This window comes from Lagenorhynchus albirostris, chromosome 8, assembly GCF_949774975.1.
Source record: "Lagenorhynchus albirostris chromosome 8, mLagAlb1.1, whole genome shotgun sequence".
NCBI lineage: Eukaryota > Metazoa > Chordata > Mammalia > Artiodactyla > Delphinidae > Lagenorhynchus > Lagenorhynchus albirostris.
Genome location: NC_083102.1, coordinates 22520568 through 22540898, shown reverse-complemented (window position 1 = coordinate 22540898; position 20331 = coordinate 22520568). Strand labels below are relative to the sequence as shown.

At 38.8% G+C, this 20331-nt stretch overlaps 1 protein-coding gene across 5 annotated transcripts in view; it reads left to right on the top strand.

Moving 5' to 3' along the window:
• Nucleotides 1–20331, top strand: part of NRF1 (nuclear respiratory factor 1) — a 136451-nt gene that overhangs the window by 23047 nt on the left and 93073 nt on the right. Inside the window, exon 1 of one of the 5 annotated variants that reach the window (XM_060156695.1) lies at nt 3770–3839. The exons of the other annotated variants lie outside the window; for them this stretch is intronic. The gene's annotated coding sequence lies outside the window, so the exon portion shown is untranslated. Of the gene's footprint in view, nt 1–3769; nt 3840–20331 lie in introns of those variants that run through there. 5 annotated transcript variants of the gene reach the window in all.

Here is a 20331-nt window from a genome sequence, read left to right as displayed (position 1 = left end):
TGTGGACCCCGTGGTTCAAAATCTCCTGGTGCAGAATCTTAGAGTTGTTTTGTTTTGTTTTTTGCTCCCTTACTTTCTGCATGCTGGCTTGTTAGTGTATGTGTAAAGCCCACCTCTCCCATGCCCCCAGGTGGTTGTCTTTGCTTTGCATGAAGATACCTATTGATGGGAGAGCTCACTGCTTCCTGGCAACCTGCTGTTTTCACACCCCTGTTAGAAGAATGATCTATATTGGCCACAATTCTGCCCTGTCTACCCTAACTTCTTGGCTATTTGTTCTTATTGGGGCCACATGATATTTATAATTCCTCATAATAATTCTTTAATATTTAATAAGAGGTCATTTTCCTAAAGCCCTTTCTTTTCTAGGTTTAGACATATATATTTTTCTAACTATTCTTTATAATACTGGCTTTTTCACAGTCCCAGTGAAATATAATCTATGTCTTTAAAAAGTACAATGACAACAGGAAATGTCTAGTTCTTAAGTTTGGTCTTGAGGTAATATAAATGCTCCCAAAATGACAATTTAAAAACATAATCCCAAAAAGAATATAATTCCTGACCTAGAGACAGTGGTGAATATTGAGTAGTAAGGGAAGGGAGGGTAAAGTGCAGGTAGAGTATCCTTTCACACCCATATTAAAATTACTATTCATTTTCTTCTAATCAACAGATAAGAATAAAAAACATTTTACTCAAAAAAAAAAAAGTGTAGTGCCAAGCAGTAAATACAAGTGTGATCAGGTTGATGCTTTCATTATCCATATTTTACGTATGATGCTTGTCATGGTGCTTATTTCCATACTAAATTTAGTGTGAACCAGCACCCCTTGAGTTTTTGTTTGTTTGTTTGTTTTGTTTTGTTTTTTCTTGTGATGACACAGTCTTCACCATCCTATGTTCTTCTGCAATGGGTTTTTTTAAGCCAAAGTTCAGAATATTATGTTTATGTTTATTAAAATTTATCCTGTGATATTTTGCTCATTATTTTAGCTGCTTGAGTTTTTTGGAATTTGATTTTACCCTCCGAGGACAGACTTCATTATCCCTTGAATCTCTAGTTGTCCACCTATTTGATTAACATATCTTTTCTGTCTCTTTGCAGTTTCCAAAACAATGTCTCTCCATTATTGCTTTTTTTTCCACTTGTTTTTCTCAGTGGCAGATGCCAGCTTGTGTTACTTTGATGGATATGTATAGCTAAACAGGAACCTCAGATAATAGAAAAACATGTACAGTTGCAGAGCCACTAGGGAGCTGTAGTGTGCTTTCATGTTGAACATATAAAGAAGCTTTATATCTATTTTTCTTCTTTTTCTTTTTTTGGACATTTATTAATTTTGATTATTCATTCTTTTGGTATTTTGGAGCCAGTTCTTTTGTGTTTTCAGCTTTCTCTAAACTTTTCTGTATGTATTTGAAAAGTTTGCAGGCCCCAAGGACTGTGTCTATAATGCCTAGTATATAAAATAACCCTGGAGCCTGTCTGTTAGGCAGATATCTTAATAGGAGGCTAATTCTTGGGTCTCAGTTTCCCAACTGCACAATGGAAGACTTGCATTAATTAGGGAGTTTCCACTTGTGCTCTGTGGAGTCCTGAGTCTCAGAGGGTATTGCAGGAGGTGAGGGGGATGAATGCCTATAGCTGTCAGCATTCCCCAGCTCCTTCAATAAGAAGTGTTCCACTTTTATCTTATATTTTGAGGTTCTACGTAGGATTCTTTTTAAAGAAAGAGTACCCAGAGGACATTGGGCAGCTTTGATGGTCTTTATATGAGTCTCTCTGATTCCATGAGCTTAGAGGTCACCCTCAGATTTTTCATTTGGTGAAGGGGTAGAGGGGCTTATTATACTATTTGTCTTTTCTTTCCCAGATCTGGGATTAACCACCCCTCCAGTCCCCTCATTATAAAAGTAACTACATGCTTATTGTTTTAAAGGGAGAAAAAAAATCTGTAAAACAAGAAGTCTTCATAATTCCATTATGCACAGAAGAAAAGCATTCTTAACAGTTTCAGTATACCTTTCTAGATTCTTCTGTTTTTCCATAGCCATATCTGTAATTTATTTGTTCATGGGGTGTTTGTTTATTTTAATGAGACCACACTTATTCTAGCAGATTTTATAACCTGGGGTGTTTTGTTTTGTTGGGTTTCTCCCCAGTTTACAGCTGTATATTGTGGACATTTTCTGTGTCAGTACACATCAGTCTACTTCATCCTTTAATACTTATGTAATATTTCTCTGACTAATGATTTGTAACTATACTAAGTGTGAATATTCCTTGTTGCACAATACATGGAATCTATTCTAAAGTATGAACCTACTTTTATTTACATATTACTACTGACATATGCATTTTTTTCGATAGTTTACTGTTTATTCACTCTTTTTGGGGGTTATGATATTTGTTGATTTTTCCAGTTACTTCTCTTTCCTCTGGTTTGATTACACATCAAGACCTCAGAAGTATTATCCCAGTCAAGCTACAGATGCAGATAACCCTTTTCAATAGCTCTAATTTAATGTCCCCTTTTAATAGTTACAAGACTATTCTTAAGAACAGAATCTTGGCAGACAGAATTATACTTTTATTCCAGTATATTACTACTGATGAGAAAGGTAGTTGACTTGTTTTGACCCAAGTGAGCTTAGTTCTAAGCGCCAGGAAGGTGGATGACAAGCAGCTTTTGGTGGTTTGACAGCCAGCTAGTTGCAGGACGTCTGTTGTGGTCAGGACTAAGTGGCTGCTGATAAATATTTGTGGTGAATTACATTTGATGGTCCCTTTTCCCCTTCTGATTTTTAGAATTTTATCAACAATCACACTGAGAAATTGGTAGTGAGAAAAATGTTTTTTATTCTTATAGGATGATTATTATTTTTTCTTTATGTAGTGCTCTGTAATTTTTCAAATAACTTATTCTAAATGGATGCAACATTTCCATAGTCATGGAAGAATTTTGGTGTTTTTTTTTTTTTTTTGAAAAGGAAATATAGTGTAAATGTTATTTAAGCAGCTTATATTTCATTAGAAACTTAGGATAGCATTTCTTCCTCCCCCTTTTAAGTTTAGGGAAATCTTGTACAGGTTAAACAAATTCAAAAATGGAAATGTTATTCCCAGTTTTAAGGAATTTTAATTTTATATTCAACCACTTAGTAAATTTTATTCTTGAAACACATGTGCTTTTTTACTTTTCTCTAACTTCCTTTCCTTGTCAGGAGTCTAAGATAATTTTTTCTTCTTACTACTATGCCTGAAACTTTGATTATTTGCTATTCTAATTTTAATTTTGGAAGTAATTCAAGATATACTTTTTAAATTTACTCACAAAGTAAATATAGGGATTTTAATTTTTGAATAGGTACTATTCAAATTTAGATGTCTGACACTTTCTGAAGTGTTTATGGTAGGGACTATTATTATACTATTTAGAAAGTTTATTTATTATTGTTGTTTACGTTACAAAATCTCTGAGTACTCTTTGTCTTAAAATGTATTTCATATGTTATTGTCCAGCTTAGAAAGTTCTAATTTCTCACTCATTCAGTAAACAAATTTGAGTGATTATTGTGAGCCTTGAACAGTTCTAGGTGGTGGGATAAAGCATTGAATAAAACAGAAAAATCTTTGCCCCCATGAGCTTACTTACTATCTAAAAAGGTAAATAAATATTACATCAGGGGTAATGAGTGCCATGGGGAAGGTGATGTCTGCTTGAGATTGTCTCCATATCTTTCAGAAGATTAATCCTCAAAAATACCAAGGCTGCAAAATGGAAACCTGGGCTGGATATATAACGGACTTCACATTGACTATCCATCATTGAGTGGTGTGTAATTTGAAGATTCCTGTATTTACTGTCTGTTCCCTTTCATACTACTTTCATTTTCACAATTGTGTTAATTCTTAGTGTGGTTCTATTTATTGTTGCTTTAAAATGATACCTTCCATGGTGCTTTACAGTTAAAAAACATTTTCATGTTTCATTTTTTTAAGTGGCTATAGCATAATAGTTTTGGTTGAACCATGTGAAATTGATGATATTTGACTGTTTTGGACCTATTTCACATTGATCATTCTAATACTGTGCTGTACATACCTTTAAAAACAAAATATGGGGCTTCCCTGGTGGCGCAGTAGTTGAGAGTCTGCCTGCCAATGTAGGGGACACGGGTTCGAGCCCTGGTCTGGGAAGATCCCACATGCCGCGGAGCAACTAAGCCCGTGAGCCACAACTACTGAGCCTGCGCGTCTGGAGCCTGTGCTCCGCAACGGGAGAGGCCGCGACAGTGAGAGGCCCGCGCATCGCGATGAAGAGCGGCCCCTGCTCTCCGCCACTGGAGAAAGCCCTTGCACAGAAATGAAGACCCAACAGCCAAAAATAAATATAAATAAATAAATAAATTTTAAAAAAACACAAAAAAACAAAATATGAACATGTTTTATAAACTGTAAATCACTATTATGCACACTGACAAGACTTAAATTTTGTTTCTGTCACTCATTTCCTGTTTGCTTTAGAGCAATTACTTAACCTCATTGTGCCTCACTTCATCATGACAGTGAAGATAATAATACCTCTTAGAGTTGTGAGGATTACATTATACATTATAATGTGATTATATATGTAAAGGTACTTAGAAAAGCACCTAGCACATAGTAAAGGCTCAATAAGTGTTAGCTATTATTACTATTACTAACTCATGGGGCAGGCATCATCCTTGTCAGTTTTGCAGATGATCAATCAGAAGCTCATAGAGATTTTATGATTTTCCAAGATTATGCAACTAGAAATCAAAACCACGCATTTCTCACTCCAAGTTCTGGCCTCTTTCTCCTTGCACTACAGCTATCAGGGAAAGAAAGAAAAGGAAAAAAGAAGAAAGAAAGAGTATTCATATAGTAATTTATAGAGCACATCCTTGAATCTCTCCAATATAGTTACTTTAACTTAGTTATCTTGTTTTCATAGACTGTTTTGACATCCATAAAGAAAAATGTTTGACAGAAATCTGAGATATGATAGATAATTGTGACCTAGTGTTACATTGTTACCTTAGAAAGGGTAATAGTGGCACTTCTATAGCTGATTTGTCCAGAAGTGAATGAACCTAAATAATAAATGTTTACCTCAATATTTCTAAGAATATAAGTGCAATTCTTAATTATATTCTTCCAAAAAGGAGCAAAAACAAATGTTAAAAAGCATTTAAAAGCATCTAAAAGCAGTTTTAAAAATAGCAAACTGGGCTTCCCTGGTGGCGCAGTGGTTGGGATTCCGCCTGCCGACGCAGGCGACGCGGGTTCGTGCCCCGGTCTGGGAAGATCCCATATGCCGCGGAGCGGCTGGGCCCGTGAGCCATGGCCGCTGAGCCTGCGCGTCTGGATGACTGTGCTCTGCAACTGGAGAGGCCACAACAGTGAAAGGCCCGCATACCGCAAAAAAAAAAAAAAAAAAATTAGCAAACTTAAGCCTCCAATTCACAATATCCTACTCACATTTCCACGTGGAGATATATATATATATATATATAATAAATATATATATATATAAAATAGGCATCTCAGTTGTTCCTCTGACATTCATTCCCATCCCAGTAAATGCCTGTTAAGTTCTTCCAGTTGCTCAAACCAAAAACCTTGGAGTCATTTTTAGACTTCTTTCACTCTACCATACATCCCAATTGTCAGGAAATCCTGGCAGCTGTACCTTTAAAACATGCAGAATCTAACTATTTCTTATCACCTCTGATGCTGCTACCCTGGTCCAAGCCATGTTCATCTTTTTTTTTTTTTTTTTTTATTTACTTTTGGCTGCATTGGGTCTTCGTTGCTGCGCACAGGCTTTCTCTAGTTGCGGCGAGTGGGGGCTGCTCTTCGTTGCGGTGCGTGGGCTTCTCATTGCGATGGCTTCTCTTGTTGTGGAGCACGGGCTCTAGGAGTGCGGGCTTCAGTAGTTGTGGCTCACGGGCTGAGTTGCTCCGTGGCATGTGGGATCTTCCCGGACCAGGGATCGAACCCGTGTCCCCTGCATTGGCATGTGGATTCTTAACTACTGCGCCACCAGGGAAGTCCCGAAGCCATGTTCGTCTTAAAATAGCCTTATAATTGGTCTTCCCGTTCCCACCCTTTCATCCCTTCAGTCTACTCTCATATAGCAGCCCAGGTGACCCTTTAAAAATGTAAATAAGAAAATCATTTTACATCTTAACCCCTGCTCAAAACCTTCCAAGGGTTTCCCATCTCATTCAGAATAAAGTCCAAAGGTCTTAAGTAGCCCTCAAGGTCCCACAGGCCTGATCCTGGCTAAACTGTCTGACCTCATCTGCTTCTTCTCCCCTAGCTTAGGGTGCTTCAGGCACACGGGCCATTTTGCTGTTCCTTGATCACACCGAGCATGTTCCTGTCTCAGCATCTTTGCATTTGCTGTTCTGGCTGCCTTGGATACTCTTCCGCCCAAGTATTTCATGCTGTCTCCCTCACTCCTACAGATGTGAACGGAGAGATCTTGTCAGAAAGGCATTCTTGGCCAGCACCCTCTCTTGTCCGTACCTCTCCTCTCCCTAAAATATTATGTATATATTTGATTAGTTTATCTCCCTCTGGTAGGATGTAAAGTCCAAGAAGGGGAGGACTTTTTTTTTATTCATTGCTGTCTCCTGTGTCTACATCAATGCTTGACACACAGTAGGTGATTTTTATGTATGTATTGAACGAATGAATGAATTGAATTTCTTGGCAAGTCGTTATCTCAATTCTTCTTCCACCAGATTTGATACTGTTGACTTCTCTCTTCATTTGCCTACCATGACACTTACTATCTCCTGATTCTCATTTTTCCTTCCAACTTCTCATTTGTGTTCACACGTTGTTGTTTTTTTCCTTCCTCTATATGCTCCTTTGAATATCCCTAAGTTTCCTTGCTTCTTTTATCGTCCCATTTTACATATTATTCCTGGTCAATTTTATTCATGCTCTGTGCTTTCATTACCATCTCCTTGTTGATGAGTCCCAAACTTACACCTGCATCACAGGCTCCTGCATCACAGCTCCAGATCTGGGTATCTCATTGGACAGTTCATGTAAATATTGTTATGCACTGTCGTCCTCTGCAAATCTGCTCTTTTACTATTCCTTGTCTTGTTTAATGAGGCACTCTTTAACCCAGGCCAGAACATTGGCATCATCCTGGACTTACCTTTCCTTCACTGTTCACATCCAGTTGTTCACTAAATCCTTTCCATTTTCACCCCCTAAATATTTCACCCCACTGTCTTAGTTCAGGCCCCCATTAGTGCTCCCTCATGGACCACTGAATTAGTTACCTGACTGGTTTGGTAACTAGTCAGTCTAGGCTCAGTCCTTCCCAAGCGATTCTTCACACAGCTGGGAGGAATGTTTGCTCCTTATCACCTTTAGCAATGCTTCATCCTATAACCTAGAACCCTAAGGGTGGCCAGGGGTTATAGCAGTGGGCTTTTGTGACCTGTGGTTATTTGTAGACTGAGTAGATAATACTGTCTCTCAAAAGTATTGCTTACATTTGAGTTTTAAATAAATTAAGTAATTTATAGTGTGCTCTTTTCATTATCTGGTTTTCTGAATAAATACAATTATCATGTAGTAGAGGTTCCCCTCCCTCCCTTCCCGCCTTCCTTCCCTCCCCCCTCCCTTCCTTTCCTTCCTTCCTTCCTTCCTTCCGTTGTTATAAACGGATCTTCATAATATTAAGTACCACTGAGCTATAAGATGAAGTACAGATTACTTTGCACAGCACATAGGCCCCCACCATCTGGTTTCCCACTAGCTGAACCTCTGGTGTACTCCATGTTTGGTCATGTTCCATATGCCACACTGTTTCCTCTGCTCCGAATACTTCCACCCCACCCTCCTTCCCAGCTCCCAGCGGCACCTCTCAAATAGCTACTCCCGTAAAATCTTTCCTGATCAGAATAAAATCCAAACTCCTTTCCAAGGCCCACAAAGGCTTTATGTGATTTTTTCCAATCTTGTCTCCCTCCACCGTTTCCCTTTTTACCAGGCTCTTCCTGTGACTGCCTTCTTCTCACCCATTCAGGTCGCAAATCAGATGTGCCTCATCAGAGACCACCCCTCTCCCCAGGCATTTTCTTATCATATTGCCTTATTTTATCCTCTGCATAGCACGTCAATTCCAGAAATTCTTGTTTATTCCTTTATGTCTTTACTGTCATGGCTCCCTCCTCCAGAATATAAGTTCTTTGAGGTGGGACTCTGCCTTCTTGCTTACCACTGTGTCTCTTGTCTAGAACCTGGTCCTCAGTAATTAAAAAAAAAATTTTTTTTTGGAATATAGTTGATTTGCAATGTTGTGTTAGTTTCAGGTGTCCAGCAAAGTGAAGCAGTTATACATATACGTGTATCCCCTTTCTTTTAGATTCTTTTCCCATATAGGCCATTACAGAGTTTTTTTTTGTTTTTGTTTTGTTTTGTTTTGTTTTGTTTTTTGCGGTACGCTGGCCTCTCACTGTTGTGGCCTCTCCTGTTGCAGAGCACAGGCTCCGGACGCGCAGGCTCGGCAGCCATGGCTCACGGGCCCAGCCGCTCCGTGGCATGTAGGATCTTCCCGGTCCGGGGCACGAACCCGTGTCCACTGCATCGGCAGGCAGACTCTCAACCACTGTACCACCAGGGAAGCCCCCATTACAGAGTATTGAGTAGAGTTCCCTGTGCTATACAGTTAGGTCCTTATTAGTTATCTGTTTTATATATAGTAGTGTGTATATGTTGATCCCAATCTCCCAATTTATCCCTCCCCGACCCTTACCCCCTGGTAACCATATGTTTGTTTTCTACATCTGTAACTCTATTTCTTTTTTGTAGGTAAGTTCATCTGTACCCTTTTTTTAAATTCCACATATAAGCAATATCATATGATATTTGTCTTTGTCTGACTTACTTCACTCAGTATGACAATCTCTAGGTCCATCCATGTTGCTGCAAATGGCATTATTTCGTTCTTTTTTTTTATGGCTAATATTCCATTGTATATGTGTACCACATCTTCTTTATCCATTCCTCTGTTGATGAACATTTAGGTTGCTTCCATGTGTATTGTAAATAGTGCTGCAGTGAACATCGGGGTGCATGTATCTTTTTGAATTATGGTTTCCTCCTGATATATGCCCAGGAGTGGGATTGCTGGATTATATGGTAGCTCTATTTTTAGTTTTTTAAGGAACCTCCATACTGTTCTCCAATTTACATTCCCACCAACCACTGTAGGAGGGTTTCCTTTTCTCCACACCCTCTCCAGGATTTATCATTTGTAGATTTTTTTTATGGCCATTATGATCGGTGTAAGGTAATACCTTACTGTAATTTTGATTTGCATTTCTCTAACAGTTAGTGATATTGAGCATCTTTTCCTGTGCTTTTTAGCCATCTGTATGCCTTCTTAAATATTTGTTGATTGATTGGATTATCATCCCTCTCCTTTGAGCCCCATTCTCCCTGTAATTTTCTTCCTTAGCATTTATACATTGCATTGTAGAGTCTTTGTTGCTATTATCTTGTTGATAAGAGCATGTTCTTCTCCCTCTAGCCAGTCAGTTGTTGCCAATCTGAAATGATAATAACAATTAGCATTTATTGGGTGTGGCGGGGCACTCTGCTGAGTCCTTTACTTAATTACTTCATTTCATTTAATCCTCACACTAACACTTTGAGGAAGGTATTAATACATTATCACCAGTTTATAAATAGGGTGACTGAGTCACATAGAGAGGTTGAGTATCACCGTACTAACAAATGACAGAACTGACTCTCCAGCCCAAGCTTTTAACACAGTACTGCTTACTGGTGTCCCCAGATCTTCCTGATTTTTCAAGAGAAGTCAGAAGTCTGGAACTTTTACTCTTATTTCCCTATTTTAAAATGTTGGCAATTCATTCATATTGAAAAACCAAACAAAAAACACTGCAGACCAGTCAAAACAGGTATGAAGGGCTGCTTTGGTTTATATGGTTTTTCTCTGACTAGACCTGGAGCTGCTTATGGTCCAACCCTTAAGATCCTGGTACTCAAATGCTGGATGGATACAGCAATCATTTTCTCTTCTGCATCACTTTCTTGCTCCACAATAAAATACAGTAAAATAATGCCTTATGTTTCCTTAGCATGTTGCAGTTACAAGGTGCTTTCATATACATTGTTTGACTTTTTTAAAAGCCTCAATTGATGTTGCCACCATCAAACTGTATGTATGTGTCCCTTAGCCCTCAGTTTCACAGTGGATCAGAAGTAAAATGTAGGAAGTAAACCAGGAAGTGATAAGTGTTAGGCTCACTGCTCAGCCTGCTTTTCAATATTAATCTGTATTGCTGTTGCCCCGCTGATCCCATTATGCACAGCTCCATGTGTGTGAAAGCATGCTTTTAAACATTCAGTGTTATTTATTTTAAATTAGTGAGACATACGCTGTCCATAAATTGTGCACAATTTATGGAAAAAACAGTCAATACTGGGGTTTGGGTTTTTATTTATTTATTTTTTAAATAAATTTATTTATTTTTTAAATAAATTTATTTATTTTTGGCTGTGTTGGGTCTTTGTTGCTGTGCACGAGCTTTCTCTAGTTGTGGCGAGCGGGGACTAGTCTTTGTTGCGGTGAGTGGGCTTCTCATTGCAGTGGCTTCTCTTGTTGCGGAGCACGGGGTCTAGGCGCCTGGGCTTCAGTAGTTGTGGCACGTGGGCTTCAGTAGTTGTGGCTCTCGGGCTCTAGAGTGCAGACTCAGTAGTTGTGGCGCACGGGCTTAGTTGCTCCACAGCATGTGGGATCTTCCCGGACCAGGGCCCAAACCCGTGTCCCCTGCATCAGCAAGCGACTTCTCAACCGATACGCCACCAGGGAAGCCGGGGTTTTGGTTTTTAGATCTTGACTCTTCTGCATATACTTATTTTCTATTTTTTCTAAATTTATGTAAATAATAATCTATACAAATAATAATTTATATAAATGGACTTTCATACCATTTAAAATTCATTTTAAAATAATTTTTATAAAATGGTATAATGATTACAAACATTAAAATGTGAGCGCAGTTCTCCATTTATTAAAAAAAAAAGTCAGTCCCTTGTCCTCCTTTTTTTTTAAAAAAAAAAGTTTTGTTCCCTTTCCATCTGTTGGAAGTGGGAGTGTGTAATTAGCTAGATAAACACATGTAATATGGGTGAAGAAAAACATGAAATAATTTGACTGCCTTGGTGCTCACAGAAGATAGTAGCTTCAAAAGACATTGTTTTTTGGCAACTTCACGAGTTGCATTTATTCCTGTGGCTGGGAAGCATGCTGTCAGGCCTCTCAGTCTGTAGGAACCATTCCTCAAAGCAGCTGTATCCTCTAAGGCAGTGATGGTAAGGGTTGAAGAGTGAAGGGAACGGAAGGCATGTTAGAGGGACTGGGATGGGTTACTGCAGGTGCAGTTTGAAAAATCACTGCAGTTCAGTATGCATGCTATTTTATAATACAAATTCACTGGCCCCTCAGTTAAAACCTTGGGTTGAAGATATACACATGATAGTGTGGGATAGAAGTTAACGTGCCCAAGCCAGAAGTTAATGTGCCCAAGCCAGTTAATGGCTAGAGACCCACAAAGGGTGGGTCTCTGATGGAGCTGTTGGAGCACTTGATTAGAAGGCAGGGAATGTGGGTTCGAGTTTTGGTTTTGCCGCCAACTAGAGCTGTGACTTTGGGTAACTCACTTAGTCTTTCTGGGTCTCAAATTAATCTGTAAAATGAGAAAATCAGACTAGTCTCCAAGGTCTTAGGCATTTTAAGTTTGCCTCTGGTTAAAGGAAAACTCTGTGAGCAGCTGTGTCTGACTGGCTATCAAGGTAAGAAGATATATATGTAGTTAGGGGATCCAAAGTGAATAATTACAGGTTTTTCAGCCAATTTTATCAGGGTATTCTTTGTGCTTCCTAACAAATTAAATAGCAGACGAGAGTTGATGATGAAAAAAACAATGTCTCCTGCCTTTTCTCTTTCCTTTCCATCCCTAGCCCTACAGTCCAGAGACCACCTTTAAAAACCATTTCACTGGGCTTCCCTGGTGGCGCAGTGGTTGAGAGTCCACCTGCCGATGGACGGGTTTGTGCCCCAGTCTGGGAGGATCCCACATGCTGCGGAGCAACTAGGCCCATGAGCCATGGCCGCTGAGCCTGCGCGTCCGGAGCCTGTGCTCCGCAAAGGGAGAGGCCACAACAGTGAGAGGCCCGCGTACTGCAAAAAAAAAAAAAGAAAAAAGCCATTTCACTATTTCTGTTTTTAGCTTCTCTTGGAATTACTTCCATAAGGCTTAATAGTATGTGTAAACTTCTGTTTCTTGATTGATCAACTTTACACAATATCTGTGGACTTTTTTGATATGAAAAATAAGAATTTAAGTCACTTTTTCTACTCCTTCCTTTCTCCATCTCACATTATTTGATATTTATATTCTTTTTGAAAGTTTTTAAATAATTATCTTTATAATTATAAATGATAAACTTTTATTTTTTGATCCACCAACTTTAAACTTTCTCAACTTGCCATTTTGTAGAATGGCATTATAAGTGCTCCTGCACTACCCTCTTTCTATATTCCAGCTTCTGGGAGCCATACTCTACTTTTACATCATTAAGGTTAATATTTTTATCTTGTCTTGCATCCCCCAAGTATTATGTGCTCACCTTTATGTTTAGATTACTGTTTTTACCACATTACCTTTCTGTGCCTGCTATAATAGCATGTCCAGAATCATAACTATACAATTACTCAAAGTTTGTTTTTTTTTTTAAATTTATTTCATTAACTTATTTATTTTTGGCTGCGTTGGGTCTTCGTTACTGCGCAGGGCTTTCTCTAGTTGCGAGCGGGGGCTACTCTTTGTTGTGGTACACGGGCTTCTCATTGCGGTGGCTTCTCTTGTTGTGGAGCACGGGCTCTAGGCGCACGGGCTCCAGAGCGCAGTCTCAGTAGTTGTGGCACACGGGCTTAGTGGCTCCTTGGCATGTGGGATCTTCCCGCACCGGGGCTCAAACCCGTGTCCCCTGCAGTGGCAGGCGGATTCTTAACCACTGTGCCACCAGGGAAGACCTACTGAAAGTTTTATGTCTCTTAAAAGCTAAGGAAATAATTGGGTATGTACTTAAAGACTTAACTTAGTAAACCATTCATTTATTCAACAGATATTTATTGAATATCAAACTTGTCATCACAGTGGTATTTATAATAGTGAAATATTGGAAACAACCTAAATGATTTAACTTTAGGGAATTAGTAAAATACCTACTGTACATTTTTATAGGGAATGCTCTGTAAACATTAAAAAATGATGTAAAATGTTAATAACATGAAAATTTCTGTTCTATATTAAATTTTAAAATATTTCTACAACAGTATATACACAACAGTCTCACTTTTGTTTTAAAAAAAAGCATCTAAGAAACTCAGGGGGAAAATGCTAGAAGCATGTATACCAAATTGTTAATTTGGTAATGTAGCTATCTCAGGTGGTGGTGATTTCTGTTTCTTTTTAGGTTTTTTCGACTTGTATTTTCTCATTTACCCAAAAAGAACATGTGTCACTTTTATGATAATACATTTTTTAAACTAAAGATAAAAAATTAGAATTGCCAGTCATAGTTTTCTTGGAATACTGATGTTAAACTAATCTAAGAGTACCTGATAAGAATTCAGTAAATATTTGTGGAATGAATGAGAGAATGATTGAATTGCAGAGATTCCTAGATCCATAGTATTGACACTTATACATTCATAATATTATCCAGAAACAAGTCCTAGTTCAGTTATCTCAAAAGAAAAATCATGTATTGAAGAATCTAAGAAACAGCTTTAACTGAATGTTGGTTGTGTAAAGGCAAATCCAGCAGCATTGAGGCCCACCACAGAAGCAGCCAGGCAACAATGCTACATTTCACAGTAAGCAGGATCTGAATAAAAGTGTCCTTTGTGCTCATGAGATTGAGGGGTGAGTCTTGGGGCAATTTATGTTATTTCTCCTTAATGGAAATTGAGGGAGCCTCTAATCCTGCTATCACATGACAGCTCCTTATTTTTTGGTAATTTGGGGAGCAGCTGTGGAGAAATGATTTTTCTGCAAAGAGAGCCAGCTGCATTCTTACCCATTTGCAAATGCCTAGGCATTACTAAACTTCCTATCCACCATGTTTCTGATCCAGGGATAGCTTCTGCAACTCACCTGCTTTTTGTTTATATTTGTAGCTGTTAATAAGCATCTGAATATTTGAGAATGCATTTTCTAATCATTTTTATCATTGTCATCAACATTCATTAGGTACCTTCTCACTCAGGGCACTGTGACAGACACAGGGTTATAAGCTGTAATGTGGAGACCACTTTTCTCTTTGGCAGGTGGGTCAGCATCAGTGTTCTTAGAATCACTTTATTTTTAGAAGGTTAAATTACAGTGTAAAGAAAGATTCTGGTGTAAAGGCAGCTGAGAGCTGTTCCTTTGGTCCCCAGACTCCTCCTGAGTCTGGGTGTTCATTCATGTCCTCTTGCTGTGCCATGTGCTTTCACAAGCTGTTGCCTCAGCCTGCAGTCTCCTTTCATTGTGGTACCTGACGAACTCCTGGCTAAAGACTCTGTCCTCCTTTTCTTTTCTTTTTTTTTTTTAATTTATTTATTTTTGGCTGCATTGGGTCTTCATTGCTGCGTGCAGGCTTTCTCTAGTTGCAGTGAGCGGGGGCTACTCTTCGTTTTTTATGTGCGGGCTTCTCATTGAGGTGGCTTCTCTTGTTGCAGAGCACGGGCTCTAGGCACGCGGGCTTCAGTAGTTGTGGCTCACGGGGTCTAGAGCGCAGGCTCAGTAGTTGTGGTGCACAGGTTTAGTTGCTCCGCGGCATGTGGGATCTTCCCGGACCAGGGCTCGAACCCATGTTCCCTGCGCCGGCAGGCAAGTTCGCAACTACTGTGCCACCAGGGAAGCCCCTGTCCTCCTTTTCATGGTACCTACTCGATGTCCTTGTAGTCCTCTCTTCCCAGTGCTCCTTTAGCCCTTGGTGATATTATTACTCGAATATGATTTTTTTATTTTTTAAGGAAAAGGCTTTTTTATTTTATTTTTAAAAATTTATTGGCCATGCCGCATGGCATGTGGGATCTTAGTTCCCCGACCAGGGATTGAACCCTCGCCCCCAGCATTGGAAGCGCAGAGTCTTAACCACTGGACTGCCAGGGAAGTCCTGGAAAAGGCTTTTTTAAAGGCAAAAGCCTTCTAAGTTAACTTTATCAATTTGTACTTATTTTTTTTTTAAGCTCTTTTAACCCAGGGTCTTTAAGAAATACAGTCAGGGAATTGGGTAGGCAGGGTTTCTATAATGAGTAAAAGAAAGCTTTACTTTTGATTGTGAACACCTGCAGGATGAGGGAGAGACACGGACAGTCTTTTCTCCTATCTTTGCAGTGTTGAATTTTCACCAAGGGATGGATTTGCTTGAAATATTGTATGAACCTACTGTATTAGAAATTTCTTTAACAATTAGAAGCAAGTAATTTCAAAACTTACAACTAGAATGTAGAAGAACTGCACTGTTCATTGTGATAGTCACAGCCACATGTGGCTATTTATATTAAAATTATTTGAAACTAAGTAAAATTTAAAAATGTAGTTCCTTAGTCGCAGTTGTCACATTTCATGTCAGTAGCCACATTGGTTGGTGGCTGCTGTTTGGCACAGTGCAAATTTAGAACATTTCCATCATCACAGAAATTTCTATTGAACAGTGCTGATCTAGAGCCTATAGAAGAGTTGATGTATTTTGAAGTATTTGGTGAAGTAGATTCACCTATTTTCTGTGGAAGGATGTTTATTCCAGTTGAAGAATTTTAAGCAGCTTGAAATTCCCTGTGCTTTCTTTACATTTTTCTTTGGTTGTGGCACCCTCTAGTGTTTCAGCTTTGGTATAGCTATATCATCATGAAATAACCTATTTGTGATTTGAGTCCAAGAACGTTGAAATATTTTGGAAAATTTTGTGTGTATATGCATTTTTCTAGGGAGGAGTTCTGTAGCTTTCACACATCCTCAAAAGGGTCTGTACTTCAGAAAATAACTATGTTCTGATACAGGTCCTTGTATGGTCAAAACTCCTAGTTTGTGATTTATAAGCATTTTTTCTCCCAATGTATAAATTTTTTTCTCCCAATTTATAAGCATTTTTTCTCCCATGTAACTTTCCCTTTGACATTTCTATGCTTTATCTGTCTTTATGTGGAATAGTACTACTACTAGTAATAGGTTACACTTATCTAGCACTTATTATATACATGTCCTGTTTTAATCCCTTTTATGTGGTGAAATGAAAGCATAGGAGTCAAGTGGGACTTGTCTAAGGTGGTAGTGAGTGGCAGAGCAAGGATTCGAATCCAGTACTATGGCTCCAGAGTTTGCACTCTTAACCACCCTGCTATGGAAGTGAGGATAAGCCTTTAAGCAGGAATGAGGTGGGTTGGAGAGGACACTTTGCATACTCTTGGCATGCTCTTGTACTAGATTCTTTGGGCCTAGTTGTATAATAAGAAAACAAAACTCTAAATCTCTGCAAGCCACACTGGAAATTATAGTTAGTACCTACTATTGATTTTCAGCAGATATGCATAGATCTCTCCATATAGTCTGCCAAGAACTTAGAGTGGTAGATGAAGGTCAAAGCTGCCATTGCTACCACAATTTTCTTTGGTTTGTCCAAATACCAGACCCAGTATATTCATTGAATAATATGAAAAATCTTTTTGTGATTGTTTGTCACTATTATTTCCATAACAAAGCACTTATTTTATTACTGTGATGTTGATTTTGTGGTTTGCTGGAATGTTAGACTTACTAAGTATCTTATTTAAAGAGCAGGTAAGACAGACTCATAAACAGATCAAAGTTTGTGTTTGTATATCTCCTACTTCTTTTTCTGTCTGTACCCCCTTCTCACTTCTGTGTCCCATTTCTCTCTTCCTGAGGCATTTTATTACTCTCTAACTTAGCCTCTTTTTAATGATTAATCAAACTCAAGATTTTGTATTCAACTTCCATTGGCATATGGAAACAAACCCTAGTGGTAGCCTTATAAAAATGTCCTTAGAATCACTTTACTGATAGTATAAAAATGTCAATACATTTTATTGTATTGACTTATATAAATCAATGTAAAGTTTTGCTGCTTACCAGCACTCTATAAGTAATTTCAAGAAAGGTACATATTTTCTTCCCTTTGTATCAGTCAGTAAACCATGTGAGGTACTTCAGAGAATGTAATTGGTTACACAGGTGTTGGAAGACTAAAAGAGCAAAAGTAATCCAGATTTTAATAACCACCCCTTGGGCTGGGGGAATGGAATAGAAGAACCTAGGAGTTTGGAGGGGCCCCCACACAGCAGGTAATCTCACCTCCACGTGGATGCGAGGCAGCTGGTACTCAACCAGCAGGGGAGAAGAGACACAGCTGGAGTCGGCACATGAGGCTGTCCTCTCTTGTTGGAGCAACTTTAATAAGAATGAAAACATCAAGAAAATCTCTTCTCCCCGCCTCTTCCCATCTTAACCTGTTGCCTCCCCTTGGTAAAACCTAACGTGAAGCTGGCAGACAAGTCTGGTGAATAAGGTTGGCTGACCCAACCCAGAGATGGCTATAGAGCAGTTCAGAACAAGTATAGAATAGAGGGCTTGGAAGCTGAGAGATGAGATGAATGGCCAGCACAACCTTATGGGAGAATTGTGGAAACTGTAATTGCCTGGGTCTAGCTTTACTAAGTATAATGTGCAGCCAGTGACCCGCAAGCATTTATTAAGGAACAAATTATGATGGCTGCTGTTCATAGAGACTTTATGTACCCAGGCCCTGCCTTCAGTGAACTTAGAATATTGTTTTCACAAAACCATCCACTCACACTCAAGTCATTATGAAGTGTGGTAAAGCTTGTTTTTCTCACATATTGTATAAAAGCATTATTATTAACTGGGTTTCTTGGGTTGTTATTAATATTAATGAACATTTATAAATTTTATCAACATTGGAATTAAAAATATTATGTGATTGCAGTCATAAATTAGTTTTAGATGCTCCAAATTAGGAAGTTAGCCTCACTCAAGGCAAGACTATTTCTAAACTAGAACTGGCAAGACTATTTCTAAACTTTCTTGTGTAGTTTTTGTTTGTTTTTTATTTTTGGCTGCATTGGGTCTTCATTGCTGCGCGCAGGCTTTCTCTAGTTGCGGCAAGCAGGGACTACTCTTAGTTGCGGTGTGCGGGCTTCTCATTGCAGTGGCTTCTCTTGTTGCGGAGCACGGGCTCTAGGCACCCAGGCTTCAGTAGTTGTGGCTCATGGGCTCCAGAGCGCAGGTTCAGCAGTTGTGGCTCACGGGCTCAGTTGCTCCACAGCATGTGGGATCTTCCCAGACCAGGGCTCGAACCTGTGTCCCCTGCATTGGCAGGCGGATTCCTAACCACTGCGCCACAGGGAAGCCCCCGTGCAGTTGTTTTAAAGTTTTTCCTGCTCTGGTGAAATTTTGACCTATTACCCGTTGTCTGCCCGAGAATCAAATATTGTCTTTGGCTTTAGGCTTTTTTGGGAAAGGCTGTTGTGTTGAGTAAAATTTCTATCCTAGTTATGAAATTTAGATTCTGGACATGTCTAGGAATTAAGTTGAGCCTCTTGGTTTTCCTGTCCCTCGTTTTGGCTGTAGACACTGTCTTGCTCTGAGACTTTCCCCTAGGCGGTTCTTTTCTTTTGATATGGTAATGCTATTGATGAGACTAAGGCTTTCTCTTACTTTTAGTTATACCTTGATTGGGTATCCTGAACTGTTCTTCCAACTTTGATTTTTAAAATACTCTACACTTAATCTCATTATGTGTGGATTAGACTAAATTTAGCACCCTTAGATATTTTATCCAAATTCCAGTAGCTCCTTAGATATTGTTGACTATAGCTACCAGCATGCTCCTGACCAGAAAATCTGTTTTTCTGAGTTCTCTTCCATTATCTTTAGTCCCACGCCTGCTGGTCGATAATGGCAAAAGTAGGAACTCCTCTGTACAAAACTGCCCCTCCACCGATCCCTTATAGATCATATATTAAAGAAGAACCTTTAGATGAAGTATTTGTTGCATCCCAGCTGATGATCCAGGCTAAGAAACAGGTTTTAGTAAAATTGCTACCATGTTATGTTATTGTTTGGGGGAATGATTTTTTTTAAATGGAGTGTTGACTAATCTGCTGAACATCACTGGTTCCAGATAATAGACAGATATGCCTTTTTATTTGGATGTGATGTTTAGAATCACAGTTCATTACATGTTGCCCGGGCATTCATCCTGCTTTTCATATGTGTTCAGAGGAATCATTGTCGGGTCCATTCTCCATTTTGTGCACTCTCATAAAATTATGTTAGGGGCATTGGTTCCCTATAATTTCCTTATTTTAATGTTTTAGAGAGCGGTATTTGAGCCGTTGGAATTAATAGAATAAAGAAAGGCTTTTTAGATGCCTGACTCAAAATCTTTTGCACACAACTAAGAAAACCATATCCTCAGAGATGGATGTCTAATTTAAAGATGAGGCAATTGAGGCTCAGTCCTTCAAAAGTGGCCGTACCATTTTGCATTCCCACCAGCAATGAATGAGAATTCTGTTCCTCCACATCCTCATCAGCATTTGCTGGTGTTGGTGTTTTGGATTTTAGTTATTCTTGATGGGTGCAAAGTGTTATCTCATTGTTTTAATTTGCAATTATCTAATGACATATGATGCTGAACATCTTTTCACATACTTTTCATAGGTGTATCTTCTTTGGTGAGCTGTCTTATTCAGGTCTTTTGCCATTTTTTAATTGGGTTGTTTGTTTTCAATATTGTTCGGTTTTAAGAGTTGTATTTTGGAACATAGTCTTTTATCAGATGTGTCTTTTACAAATATTTTCTCCCAGCCTGTGACTTGTCTTCTCATTATTTTTATAGTGTCTTTTGTAGAGCAGAAGAAGTTTTTAATTTTAATGAAATCTAGCTTTTCAGTTCTTTCTTTCATGGATCGTGCCTTTGGTGTCATATCTAAAATGTCATCACCATACCCAAGTCATCTAGGTTTTATCCTGTGTCATCTTCTTGGAGTTTTATAGTTTTGCGTTTCATACTTAGGTCTATGATCCATTTTGAGTTACTTTTTGTGAAAGGTGTTAAGTCTGTGTTTAGATTCATTTTTTTGGCAGGTGGATGTCCAGTATTCCAGCACCATTTGTTGAGGAGACTATCTTTGCTCCATTGTA